General features: G+C 40.1%; 1 protein-coding gene across 12 annotated transcripts in view; it reads left to right on the top strand.

Annotated features, from left to right (window-relative positions):
- LOC126471427 (homeotic protein female sterile-like) overlaps window positions 1–14172 on the top strand; it is a 349857-nt gene that overhangs the window by 199185 nt on the left and 136500 nt on the right. The window lies entirely within an intron of this gene.

Below are 14172 nucleotides of genomic sequence, written 5' to 3'. Positions count from 1 at the left end.
TTGTTAGGTTTCTGAGGTAAATATGTAGAAGTTGGAGATAGTTGGGGCATGGAGGGAGATGGCATCAATCACTACAGTTCATTATAGTAGTGTTAGAACCTTTGCATGCTGGAAAGATGATTCAGTCTGCCCCTTTCTGAAGATAGTAGGTGGCTGTTTTCTCCTCTGTCAAGAGGTTTGTGTTCTTGTGAAGGGACCTAGGAAGGGGGGTGCATCCCAAGTTGGAAGTAAGGAATTTCTGTAAGGTAAGCAGGGGTGCTTAGATAGGAATGAGGGAGGGTGACAGATGGCTAGAGATATGAACTGACACAGGCAAATTTTGTTGTGCAATACACACTAGAAAGGGGGAGGGGGTAGACAAAAATGGAAAACAATTTGAGTGTGTGCAAAATGAAAATGCGATAGTGATAATTGTGCATGTGAGACAAAAGAGCCTTGCTCAATCACATAAAATAACCAGAACAGTGTGTGGAAGGAGGATGGATATATTTGGAGGCAACATGAGGTCGTCAGCTATTAAAATAATGTCGAACTGGAATCCAGCAGTAGAGTAAGTAGGTGGGTAATGTGTGCTGCAGTCGAAGTGGCTACGAGCTCTGCCAGATGGTGCTACATAAGTCCATTGTGACCATATTGGTCAGGGATGGTATTAAGCACATACAAGAAAGGTGTGAAGGAAAATGTAGGGAACGATGCAGAGAGTAAGAGAGAGATAAAATACGATGTAGAACACAGGACAGCAGCAAAGGATAGACAGCAGTAGATACAGGACAGAAGAGTCCAGTTAGCAGTAATTTTTACTACATACTGTATTTACTCGAATCTAAGCAACACCTGAAAAATGAGACGCGAAATCAAGGAAAAAAAAAATTTTTCCCGAATCTAAGCCGCACCTGAAATTTGAGACTCGAAATTCAAGGGGAGAGAAAAGTTTTAGCCGCACCTCCAAATCGAAACAAAGTTGGTCCATTCTAATATGAGACACAATTTAGGTCGAATGAATGACGGTACAGCTACAGTAGTTTGGTTCGAGTCTAAGCTTAGCAGTTAAGCTTTACATCTACATCTATATTTATACTCCGCAAGCCACCCAACGGTGTGTGGCGGAGGGCACTTTACGTGCCACTGTCATTACCTCCCTTTCCTGTTCCAGTCGCGTATGGTTCGCGGGAAGAACAACTGTCTGAAAGCCTCCGTGCACGCTCTAATCTCTCTAATTTTACATTCGTGATCTCCTCGGGGTATAAGTAGGGGGAAGCAATATATTCGATACCTCATCCAGAAACGCACCCTCTCGAAACCTGGCGAGCAAGCTACACCGCGATGCAGAGCGCCTCTCTTGCAGAGTCTGCCAATTGAGTTTGATAAACAGCTCCGTAACGCTATCACGGTTACCAAATAACCCTGTGACAAAACGCGCCGCTCTTCTTTGGATCTTCTCTATCTCCTCCGTCAACCCGATCTGGTACGGATCCCACACTGATGAGCAATACTCAAGTATAGGTCGAACGAGTGTTTTGTAAGCCACCTCCTTTGTTGATGGACTACATTTTCTAAGGACTCTCCCAATGAATCTCAACCTGGTACCCGCCTTACCAACAATTAATTTTATATGATCATTCCACTTCAAATCGTTCCGCACGCATACTCCCAGATATTTTACAGAAGTAACTGCTACCAGTGTTTGCTCCGCTATCATATAATCATACAATAAAGGATCCTTCCTTCTATGTATTCGCAATACATTACGTTTGTCTATGTTAAGGGTCAGTTGCCACTCCCTGCACCAAGTGCCTATCTGCTGCAGATCTTCCTGCATTTCGCTACAATTTTCTAATGCTGCAACTTGTCTGTATACTACAGGATCATCCGCGAAAAGCCGCATGGAACTTCCGACACTATCTACTAGGTCATTTATATATATTGTGAGAAGCAATGGTCCCATAACACTCCCCTGTGGCACGCCAGAGGTTACTTTAACGTCTGTAGACATCTCTCCATTGATAACAACAGGCTGTGGTCTGTTTGCTAAATACTCTTCAATCCAGCCACACAGCTGGTCTGATATTCCGTAGGCTCTTACTTTGTTTATCAGGCGACAGTGCGGAACTGTATCGAACGCCTTCCAGAAGTCAAGAAAAATAGCATCTACCTGGGAGCCTGTATCTAATATTTTCTGGGTCTCGTGAACAAATAAAGCGACACGATCGCTGTTTCCGGAATCCATGATGATTCCTACATAGTAGTTTCTGGGTTTCCAAAAACGACATGATACTCGAGCAAAAAACATGTTCTAAAATTCTACAACAGATCGACGTCAGAGATATAGGTCTATAGTTTTGCGGATCTGCTCGACGACCTTTCTTGAAGACTGGGACTACCTGTGCTCTTTTCCAATCATTTGGAACCTTCCGTTCCTCTAGAGACTTGCGGTACACGGCTGTTAGAAGGGGGGCAAGTTCTTTCGCGTACTCTGTGTAGAATCGAATTGGTATCCCGTCAGGTCCAGTGGACTTTCCTCTGTTGAGTGATTCCAGTTGCTTTTCTATTCCTTGGACCCTTATTTCGATGTCAGCCATTTTTTTCGTTTGTGCGAGGATTTAGAGAAGGAACTGCAGTGCGGTCTTCCTCTGTGAAACAGCTTTGGAAAAAGGTGTTTAGTATTTCAGCTTTACGCGTGTCATCCTCTGTTTCAATGCCATCATTATCCCGGAGTGTCTGGATATGCCCTTTCGAGCCACTTACTGATTTAACGTAAGACCAGAACTTCCTAGGATTTTCTCTGTTTGTCTGAGAGGTTTTGGTTGCGTTTAAACTTGGAGTGAAGCTCTCTTTGCTTTCACGGTAGTTTCCTAACTTTGTTGTTGTACCACGGTGGGTTTTTCCCGTCCCTCACAGTTTTACTCGGCACGTACCTGTCTAAAACGCATTTTACGATTGCCTTGAACTTTTTCCATAAACACTCAACATTGTCAGTGTCGGAACAGAAATTTTCATTTTGATCTGTTAGGTGGTCTGAAATCTGCCTCCTATTACTCTTGCTAAACAGATAAACCTTCCTCCCTTTTTTTATATTCCTATTAACTTCCATATTCAGGGATGCTGCAACGGCCTTATGATCACTGATTCCCTGTTCTGCACATACAGAGTCGAAAAGTTCGGGTCTGTTTGTTATCAGTAGGTCCAAGATGTTATCTCCACGAGTCGGTTCTCTGTTTAATTGCTAGAGGTAATTTACCAGGCAGCCATTGCTATGCGTCAGGCACTCTGTCCATATTTATACGGGTACCCTTCCTTTTTCATGTGCTTCGTCTGCTTTGAATTGATTGCATATTTTTCTTTGATACGATAAGTGCCATTCTCTTTGTTATAGGTGTTTACGTCACTCTAAGTTAAAAATGCATTACTGTACTGTGTCATGCATTGTTTGTCACATTCTGTGTTTACGGCATGTTGCCGCTTGCGGCATGGCTTGCTTTTGTGCATGCTACCACCGCGTAAAAGGAGATGAATCATCTCATTAGCGAAACAATGGCAAGAGACTGCTATTTGTTGTTACTTACACTGCTGCTTTCTTTGATAATAATCAACAAGAACCAAATAATAGAATGCGTGTGATAGATGATGTTCTGAACGAGAGTGTAGCGAAAAATTTTCTTAGTTTGAAAATCTTTGCAGACGTCTCTTTAGTACATTACATTTTGCACAAAAATTAGTCATCTTAGATTTAAAAATCTAGGCAATTGCCGTGCTTCATGTCTGACTGTATGACTATTAGTCATAAGAATAATACGAATATAAACATGACATGATGTGTATAGTCTTTCGCGTTTTCTGTTGTCTCACTTTAGGTTCGTAATTTATTAGGCAGACAGGATTTAAATGAGATAGCAGCAAACACGAAAGAATACACGGCAAAATGTTTATATTCATATTATTCTTATGGTGAAGAGAATACTGCATGTAATTAACAATTCATAAAAGTTCCTATAAGCAACCATCTCTTCTCACAGGTAGGAAAAAATTCAGAACTTAGAGTTGGCCATATTGAAAAACATCCCAAACAATCTTGCCAGTCGGATTTTCGTAGTACATTGAAATGCTGCTACATTTGAAGATGAACAATACGGAATTTGTATTTACTTCATTGGATAATGTATGAAAATGCAGTAATCGAAACTCGGGGCGGAGAAAAAAGCTCGTCTTCCACCTGTTTTTTTTAACTGATGCTGAGGTTTTGGCGCCAGTATTTATCTTTGTGGCTGCGAAGAATGCCTGTGTAGCGCTACATGTATTCAATGGCAGAAGTTAGTTATGGCGGCACCTACCACCATTTTTCAGAACTTCCACTTTGCACTCGATTCTAAGCCGCAGGCGGTTTTTTGGATTACAAAAACCGGAAAAAGTGCGGCTTAGATTCGAGTAAATATGGTAGATTGTCTTCTCAAACACTTGCATACATTTTGTCAATAATTAATACTAGATTAGTCAGTGAAAATCAGTCCTCAGGTTCCACAACCCCACGCCCAGCTGCAGTTGCTTTCTGTTTATGTATAAATGTTTTATGTATAAATATTGAATTGTTGTCACCTTCATCTGGCTAGCCATAGATGCCTTAGTGTTATCTCTCGTAATCATAAATTGTCGTAAATCTACATCTTATGATAAAAAAAAATTATTTTTGTTACTAATCAATACACCACATGAATCAATTTTGTTCTTCCTTCAGAATTAATTTTAATTTGTAATTACTCCATATTTTATCTAGTAAAATTGCAAGTATACTGGCCAGTACCTACTTTCAGGATGCAATATCCTTATATTGAGAAGTAGAAAAAACTTTCTCTAGCTTTCATAACTGTTTGTTCCTTTGTTTCTTCCTAATGAAGAAACTAACACCTCCAAAAGCTGTGAATAGTGGTTTTTGCCTACTACCATGTGTCTGACATCTGCACTGGAAGTTGGCCGACTGAAAGTAAGTGCTGGCCAGCCAATCTGTCGCCTTGTAATTTAAGTTTTCTGAGACAGTTTCATATTTTATTTAAGCACTTTGAAGCGAGTTTCATCATATTGGGCTCCTTACGAAATAATTAATTACACTATTTTGTCCATACTGGAGCTTGATGAACTCTGTGTCTGTTATTCAATTAAGGATTGTTACAAATACTTTTAAATGTATTCATGATGAAGAATGTGTGGCTAGGCAATTTCAATGCTATTTTATCTATGCTTGTGTTTTTAGCTGGTTATGTTCTCCCACAACAATACTAACCAATATTGCTTTCCTGACTTTCATTTTTCCTTGCTTTTTTATGTGTACTGTTCATCACTTCACACCATGAATGATGTCTCACATAATACCACTCAGTCATTAAAAAAATTGATTTTTAATTTAGAATAATAACACTAATTTATTATAATAATAATCCTCAGCCAGTTGGATGTATTTTTCAATTTTTTCTCCTGTTTTCTTTTGTATATTTGTTGTATTGGGTATGGATATTTCGATTGATTGTAAATAATGCTGTGGAGAACTGTGTACTAAGTGTATTAAGGACGGAAAAGAACCACAGTGGTTTAATAACATTGTGTCTACAAAAATCAGTGCACAAAGCATACAGTTTCCTCAGTCTTACCTTTGCAAAAGATCTTGAGGAGAACTCAAGGTAATTTTGGTTCTGTGTAAAATCACTAAGCAGTAATTTACTAAGCAGTCATTCACTTGTCAACCAGTTTGATGTGGTGATATCAAAAGGAAAGCTGAAATTGTGAATTTCCTCTTTAAGAAATCATTCCCACAGGAGGTTTATACAGACATACCATCAATTGACTGTCTCACACAGTGTCCTGTATTTAGGACATAGTAATAGGCATCCCTGGTGCAGAGAAGCAGCTGAAACCATTGAGAACAAATGAGTCACCAAGTTTGGATGGAATCCCAGTTTGGTTATACAGGGAGACACTATGGCATTGGCCCCTTTGCTTATCAAGAGTTCCTCACACAGTGCAAAGTTCCAAACGACCGGAAAACAGTCCAGGTGACTCTATATATAAGAAGGGTAAAAGAATGGACTTGCAAAATTGCAGACCAATATCCTTAGCATCAGTCAGCTGCAGAATTGTTGAACATATTCTAATGTCAAATATAATGAATTTCCACGAGAGGGAAAAGTTTCTGTCCACAAATCAGCACAGATTTAGAAAGCATTGCTCATGTGAAACTCAGCATGTCCTTTCTCACACAATACTTTGTGAATTTTGGATGGAGGGCAGCAGGCACATTCTATATTACTAGATTTTTGGAAAGCATTTTACATGGTGTCATACTGTAGACTGTTAACAAAGGTCCAAGTGGTATGGAATAGCTTCCTAGATACACGAGTCAATCTAAGACTCATTATGTAATAGAACCCAGTATTTTGTCAGCAAGTGTTCAGCGGATACAAGGGTATCATCATTGTCAGGACTGCCAGAGTTAAATGTGACAGGACTGCTCTTGTTCCCTGTGTACATAAATGATTTGACTGATAGTGAGCAACAGTCTGATACTGGTTGCTGATATGGATATAAAATATGGGGAAAGTATCGTTGGTGACTGTGGGATATAGAATTGGCCAGATACTTAATGTAGATAAGTGTAAGTTAATGGAGATAAGTAGGAAAAACAGTCCTGTAATGTTTGGCTAAAGTATTAGCATATATATATATATATATATATATATATATATATATATATATATATATATATATATAGACAATGACGCAAAGCGGTATGAAATGGAATTGGTTCTATATATATAGACAATGACGCAAAGCGGTATGAAATGGAATTGGTTCTAGAGGTTGGTAGTAGGGAAAGCAAACAGTCAACTTCAGTTTATTGGTAGAATTTTAGGAAAGTATAGTTTGTCTATAACGGAGACCGCGTATAGAACATTTGTGTGTTCCATTCTTGAGTGCTGCTTGACTGTTTGGGATCCCAACCAGGTCAACTTAAAGGAATACATAGAGGGATTTCAGAGGAGTGCTGCTAGATTTGTCACCGGTAGGTGCGATCAACAGGTATTAGAGAGGTGCTTTGTGTACTCAAATTGGAATCTGTGGAGGAAGCAACATTTTTGTGAAACGTTGTTTAGAAACTTTAGAGACTTGACATTTGCAGCTGACTGCACAACAATTGTACTACTGCCAACATACATTTTGCATAAGGCCCGTGAAGACAGGATGAGAGAAGTTAGGGTGCATACAGAGGCAGATAGACAGTTGGTTTTCTCGCACTCCATTCATGAGTGGAACAGGAAAGGCAATGATTAGTAGTGGCTTAAGGTTCCCTCCAACATACACTGTGTGGTGACTTGTGGTTTATGTATGTAGATTGTAGAACCATTGTTGATTATATGGATTAACTTATTCTGTTAGCTAATGCTGCAAAATCCTGGCAGAAACCAAAAAATTGAGCACTATTAATTTCTGTGAGAACAGATTGCAAAACAAAATTGCTATGTAGAATTTTTTGGGGGGATAAAATAATAGCTGTAACAGGCAGATGGCAGTGGCACAAACTGAAGGTAACATATCACTGTACTGCAGCCGCCTACTTCACCATCTAAATTTATCAGCTTTGCATACTGAAATCTGTGACATTCTCTCATCAACCTTACCCTTGTGAAAAGTGTTCTGCAGATTTCTTTTTTAGCCTTACTTAAATAACAACTGAGAAGAAAGCAGTTCAACAGTATTGAAATCTTAAAAGAAAATTTAGGACAGGAATCTTTGATGATTCCTGAGATACCTTCAAAATTTGTATCTAGAAGTGGAAAGGCTGTAGAATGAGAAGGCCTCACACAATCTGATCATTTGTCACTTTACCCATCCTGAAAAGAATGCGATGGATTCCATCTTATTTAAGGACTTTATATGGCTATGCTTCCTCATGTCTGGGTCACATATAAGGTTTTGAAATCTCTGAAAGGCTTGTCATTAGGTGCACACTCTTGCGGTGTTACTTCAGCTCTGTATCCAAATGGGTAGTTTTGAAAATGAGACATATGGTGAAAAATCAGCACATTGCAAAACATTGTTGCGAAAATTTGGAGACTTGACATTTGCAGCTGACAGCGCAACAGTTGTACTACTGCCAACATAGATTTTGTATAATTTGTTGCTAGTTCAAGTGTTGCCTCCATAAATCTCACCTGACCAGTGTCATGCCACCCCAGTTCTTGTGATTTCCCATTAGCTATAGTCCATCTATAAACTGGAGAGCGAGCAGCTCCTTTAGTGGAGGAAGTGGCCTTTTCCAGTTGGGTTCTACATCTGCTGTACCAAAACACTAAGAAGCAGATTGTCATCAAACAGTGGAGTACAACATGTGATGTACATAAATTGTGTTCAAGTGAATTTCTTGTATTAGTTGCTGATTTGTGTGTTCCGTATAGTTTCAAAGCATTTGGTGGAAAATGAACACTTACATGATATGTCTGCATGTTGTGCAAGTGTCACTGTAACTTTGTGTAATAGTCTGTAGGTTGTTCTACTGATGCAGAGGGGTACAGAGTGTAGATGAGCTCTGGTGGAAGATGGTGAATTGGGGTGAGACAGGAGCCATTCGAACATAGTAGAATCACTTTATTAATTTATTACAAGCTCAAATGCTCATCTGACAATTGGAAAGTGGGCCTCAACCAGTGAGGCAGGCATCAATGAATGGACCTCATGGTTGTGAAGCGTTGTATTAGGGGACTGGCTCTGTGCTCAGCACAGTTTTGGCATGGTGCATTCTTGGTGTCATAGACAGTCTTGGCCAGTGGCCGAGTTGCATCAAGGCACATGTGGCAGGTATCACTGCCTGCTAAGTGCAAGACTCTTTTAAACCCCCACCCAGCTGTGATAAGTGACAGGTGCAGGCATGCAGGGAGTGAGCTGCGGCCTGGTGGCGACTGGTACTGGCAAGTGCCTTGGTGGGTTGGTGGCTAGTAGGGCCTCGGTGCAACTTGATGGCAGTGACTGGACCCCCTTGGTAGCCAGTCCTGTTTGGATGATGGCAGAGCAGCAGTGACCTTAACAGTGGAGGCTGACACTATCTCAAAAGAAGAAGAAGAAGAAAAGGGTTTGTTCTAGTCTCATGGCTGCACAAGACATTTACACCATGTGCCAAAGTGTGTGTGGTCTTGGTATGTGTCCGGGCACTGACTGAGTGGTAGGCGGTGGCATCTGGTGGTGCATGGTATGACATATTGTTGGGTCAGTGTTTTGCTGTAAGTGGCTCACAGTGTGGCACAGCCCATTTGTTTGCACTTGTGTCTTTACAAGAGGTTAGGGACGCGCCTGTTCACTCTTCAGTTTGTCAACAGACCATAAGTGCTGCATTTATCTTTCATTTTCCACATTGCATGATTAGTGTCTTAAGTGGTTAATAAATTTTGATAATTTTTGTTACTAAGTAATAAGCTTTAACTGCATTTGATTTGTTTACTTACTGCATTGAAGTATTAAATAAGACATCATGAAGAAAGAACAAGATGTGAAACAGGATTTGCTATAAAAATGTCAGGAGACAGAAAAATTTGAAAAAATTGAAGGCAATAAATTGATATATGAAGACAAGACACCCGAAAATATAACTTTTGTCTTCAAAGCTTTTGTTGTATCACATCGTGTCCCACTTGCTACCAGGGCCAGAAGTGGCAGCGTTTGTGACAAATTACTTGATGTACTGCTTCACATATTTTCTCAGAAGTGTTAATTCACAGAATCAAATTAATTCTCTTTACAGTTACACTATTAAAATCAGACTCAATGTGGCTTGTTGGCCCAGTGGTTAAGTGCCAGTCTACAAATCCAAAGTTCTCAGGTTCAGTCTCCTGTCAGTCCCAGGATTTTTATTTGTCACTCATCCTTCCTTGTACCACAGGCAATTATTGATAATCTGAAAAGTGCCTAATTGCACCGTGACTTGGAGACCCCATTAAACTTAAGTTTTTCTTTTAAGTGGCTGGGTAGAATTAAGTGTAGTGAAGTTCTGTGGCATTCAAACCAACCTTTGGGTTGATGACAGCTTTATATTAAGGGTCATAAGCATCACTTTGACTAATGATACAGGGCGATAATTACAGCCTTTTAGCAATCCAACTACTTTCAGGAAGATTAAAAGATCTGACTACTGGACAGCGATATGCACACCACTAACAAGTCGTACAAAATACATCGCCTTGAGCTGGCTCCTAGCAACTTCCACCAATAATATCTTGACCCCCTCCTCCTCCCCCCCAATAAAAGAAGAAGAAGAAACAGGCTTCTGATTCTTTGAGCCTTTCTATACTTACACTCTTTAATCTACTTTCCTTCCTACAGGGCACACAACTTACCACCCCAATCCCACTAGACCTGGCAGCCAGCTGGCTGCGTGTTTTGTCAAGTTATTCTGTAACATGCTGCTACTTGCCAGGACTGAACGAAAGGTATAATTTTGCAGTCCTGGTTTAAGTATCAGTTATTTTCTTAATGAGTAAGGAAAATCAGTTGTCACTGTTACTCACTGTAGAGCCATATTTTAAGACTGTTAAATGCCACATTTGGCATATTGCCAAAAGTTAAAGTTGATTTTTTTGCTTTCTGTGGTTTTTGTCATATTTTTCAATTCATCTACATCTACATGGATACCTCTGTAAATCACATTTAAATGCCTGGCAGAGGGTTCTTCGAACCACCTTCACAATTCTCTATTATTCCAATGTCATATAGCGCGTGGAAAGAAGAAACATCTATCTTTTCGTACGAGCTATGACTTCCCTTCTTTTATCGTGCTGATCATTTCTCCCTATGTAGGTCGGTGTCAACAAAATATTTTCACATTCTGAGGAGAAAGTTGGTGATTGGAATTTCATGAGAAGATTGTCACAACGAAAAATGCCTTTCTTTTAATGATGTCCAGCCCACATCCTGTATAATTTTTGTGACACTCTCTCCCATATTTTGCAATAATACAAAACGTGCTGCCCTTCTTTGAACTTTTTGGATGTACTCCGTCAGTCCTATCTGCACAGCAGTATTCTAAAGGAGGATGGACAAGTGTAGTGTAGGCAGTCTCCTTAGTAGATCTGTTACATTTACTAAGTGTCCTGCCAATAAAACGCAGTCTTTGGTTAGCCTTCCACACAACATTTTCTGCGTATTCCTTCCAATTTAAGTTGTTCGTAAATTATAATACCTAAGTATTTAGTTGAATTTGCGGCTTTTAGGTTAGACTGATTTATCGTGTAACCGAAGTTTAATGAATTCCTTTTAGCACTCATGTGGGTGACCTCACACTTTTATTATTTAGGATCACTTGCCAATTTTCGCACCCATGAGATAGCTTTTGTAAATCGTTTTGCAGTTTGTTTTGATATTCTGATGACTTTAGTAGTCGATAAACGACAGTGTCATCTGCAAACAACCTAAGACGGCTGCTCAGATTGTCTCCCAAATTGTTTATATAGATAAGGAACAGCAAAGGGCCTATAACACTACCTTGGGGAACGCCAGAAATCACTTCTGTTTTACTCGATGACTTTCCATCAGTTGCTACGAACTGTGACCTCTCTGATAGGAAATCACAAATCCAGTGACATAACTGAGACGATATTCAATAATCATGCAATTTTACTAAAAGCTGCTTTTGTGGTACAGTGTCAAAAGCCTTCCGGAAATCCATAAGTACGGAATCGACCTGCCTTGTCAGTAGCACTCAACACTTCATGTGAATAAAGAGCTAGTTGTGCTTCACAGGAACGATGTTTTCTAAACCCATGTTGACTATGTGTCAATAGACAGTTTTCTTAGAGGTAATTCATAATCTTTGAACACAATATATGTCCCAAAATCCTGCTGCATATCGTCATTAACAATATGGGCCTGTAATTTTATGGATTACTCGTGCTACCTTTCTTGAATATTGGCGTGACCTGTGCAACTTTCCAGTCTTTGGGTACAGATCTTTCGTCGAGCAAACGGTTGTATATGATAGTTAAGTATGGAGCTAATGCATCGGCATACTCCAAAAGGAACCTAATTGGTATACAGTCTGAACCAGAAGACATGCTTTTATTAAGTGGTTTAAGTTGCTTCCCTAATCAGAGGATATTTACTTCTATGTTACTCATGTTGGCAGCTGTTCTTAACTCGAATTCTGTAATATTTAATTCGTCTTCTTTTGTGAAGGCATTTTGGAAGGCTGTGTTTAGTAACTTTGCTTTGGCAGCACTGTCTTCTATAGTATCTTCATTGCTATCGCACAGAGAAGGCAGTGATTGTTTCTTGCCTCTAACATGCTTCACATACGACCAGAATCTCTTTGGATTTTCTGCCAGTTTTCAAGACAAAGTTTCATTGTGGAAACTGTTATAAGCATCTTGCATTGAAGTCTGTGCAAAACTTTGAGCTTCTGTAAAAGATAGCCAATCTTGGGGATTTTGTCTCTCTTTAAATTTGGCACGTTTGCTTCATTGTTTCTGCAACAATGTTCTAACCCGTTTTGTGTACCAAGGAGGATCAGCTCCGTTGTTTGTCAATTTATTTGGTATAAGTCTCTCAATTGCTAGTGATACTATTTCTTTGAATTCAAGCCACATCTGGTCTACACTTGTATTATTAATTTGGATTGAGTGGAGATTGTCTATCAGGAAGGCTTCAAGTGAATTTTTATCTGCTTTTTTGAATATTTATATATTCCGGTTATTTTTGGAGGATTTGGGGATTACAATATTCAGTCTCGCTACGACAACCCTGTGTTCACTAATCACTGTATCAGTTTTGATGCTCGTTATTAACTCAGGATTATTTGTTGCTAAGAGGTCAAGTGTGTGTTGTTCACAACTGTTTACTATTCGCGTGGACTCATGAACTAACTGCTCGAAATAATTTTCAGAGAATACATTTAGCACAATTTCAGATCATGTTTTATGCGTACCTCCGGAATTGAACATATATTTTCGCTAACATATCGAGGGTAAATTAAAGTCACCACCAACTATTTCGTATGAATCGGGTATGTGTTTGAAATCAAACTCAAGCTTTCTTTGAATCTTTCAGCAACTGTATCATCTGAATTGGGAAGTTGGTAAAAGGATCCTATTATTATTATTTTATTGTGGTTGCCGACATTGACCTCTGCCCTTACTAACTCACAGGAAGTATCTATTTCAAATTTCGCGACAAGTTAAAGTACTTCCAACAGCAACAAACACGCCACCACCAACCGTGTTTAGCCTATCCTTTCGGAACACCGTTAGGTACTTTGCAAAAATTTCAGCTGAGCTTATATCCGGCTTTAGCCAGCTTTCAGTGCCTATAACGATTTGAGCATCATTGCTTTCTATTAGCACTTGGAGCTCTGGTTCTTTCCCAACACAGCTACGACAATTTACAACTGTTATACCAGTGGTTGCTGTAACTACATTCTTCCTGTTTTTGGTCTGTACCCTTTGTGACTGAAGCCCTTCTTGTGTTTACCCGAGACCCTCTAACCTAAAAAACTGCCCAGTCCACGCCACACAGCCCCTGCTACTCATGCAGCCGCCTCCTGCATGTAGTGGACACCTGACCTATTCAGCGGAACCCGAAACCCAACCACACTTTGGCGCAAGTCAAGGAATCTGCAGCCTACACAGTCGCAGAACCGTTTGTGCCTCTGATTCAGACCCTCCACTCGGCTCTGTACCAGAGGTCCGCAATCGGTCCTGTCGACTGTGCTGCAAATGGTCAGCTCTGCTTTCATCTTGCAAGCAAGAATGGCAGCCTTTACCACTTTCGTTAGCCACTTGAAACCAGAGAGAATCTCTTCTTATCCAAAGTGACACACGTCATTGATATCGATGTGAGCAACCACGTGCAGTTGGCTGCACCCTGCGCTCTTCATGGTATATGGGAGGACACTTTCCATGTCTGGAATGACTCCATCTGGTATGCACACAGAGTGCACATTGGTTTTCTTTCCCTTCTTGTTAGCCAAGTCCCTAATGGGCCGCATAATTTGCCTAACATTGGAGCTCCCAACTATCAATGATCCCACCCTCCGTGATTGCCTGGATCTTGCAGGCTGAGTGGTTTCCTCTGAAATAGGACAGGCGACAGCATCAGCCACAGACAGCACCTGGAACCTGTTTCAGTCAAACTGGGGAGGCCTTATGTGCA

Source organism: Schistocerca serialis, chromosome 3 (genome assembly GCF_023864345.2).
Source record: "Schistocerca serialis cubense isolate TAMUIC-IGC-003099 chromosome 3, iqSchSeri2.2, whole genome shotgun sequence".
NCBI classification, from domain to species: Eukaryota; Metazoa; Arthropoda; class Insecta; order Orthoptera; family Acrididae; genus Schistocerca; species Schistocerca serialis.
Note: the sequence above shows the minus strand (reverse complement) of the source record. Positions and strands in the feature narration are given on the sequence as shown.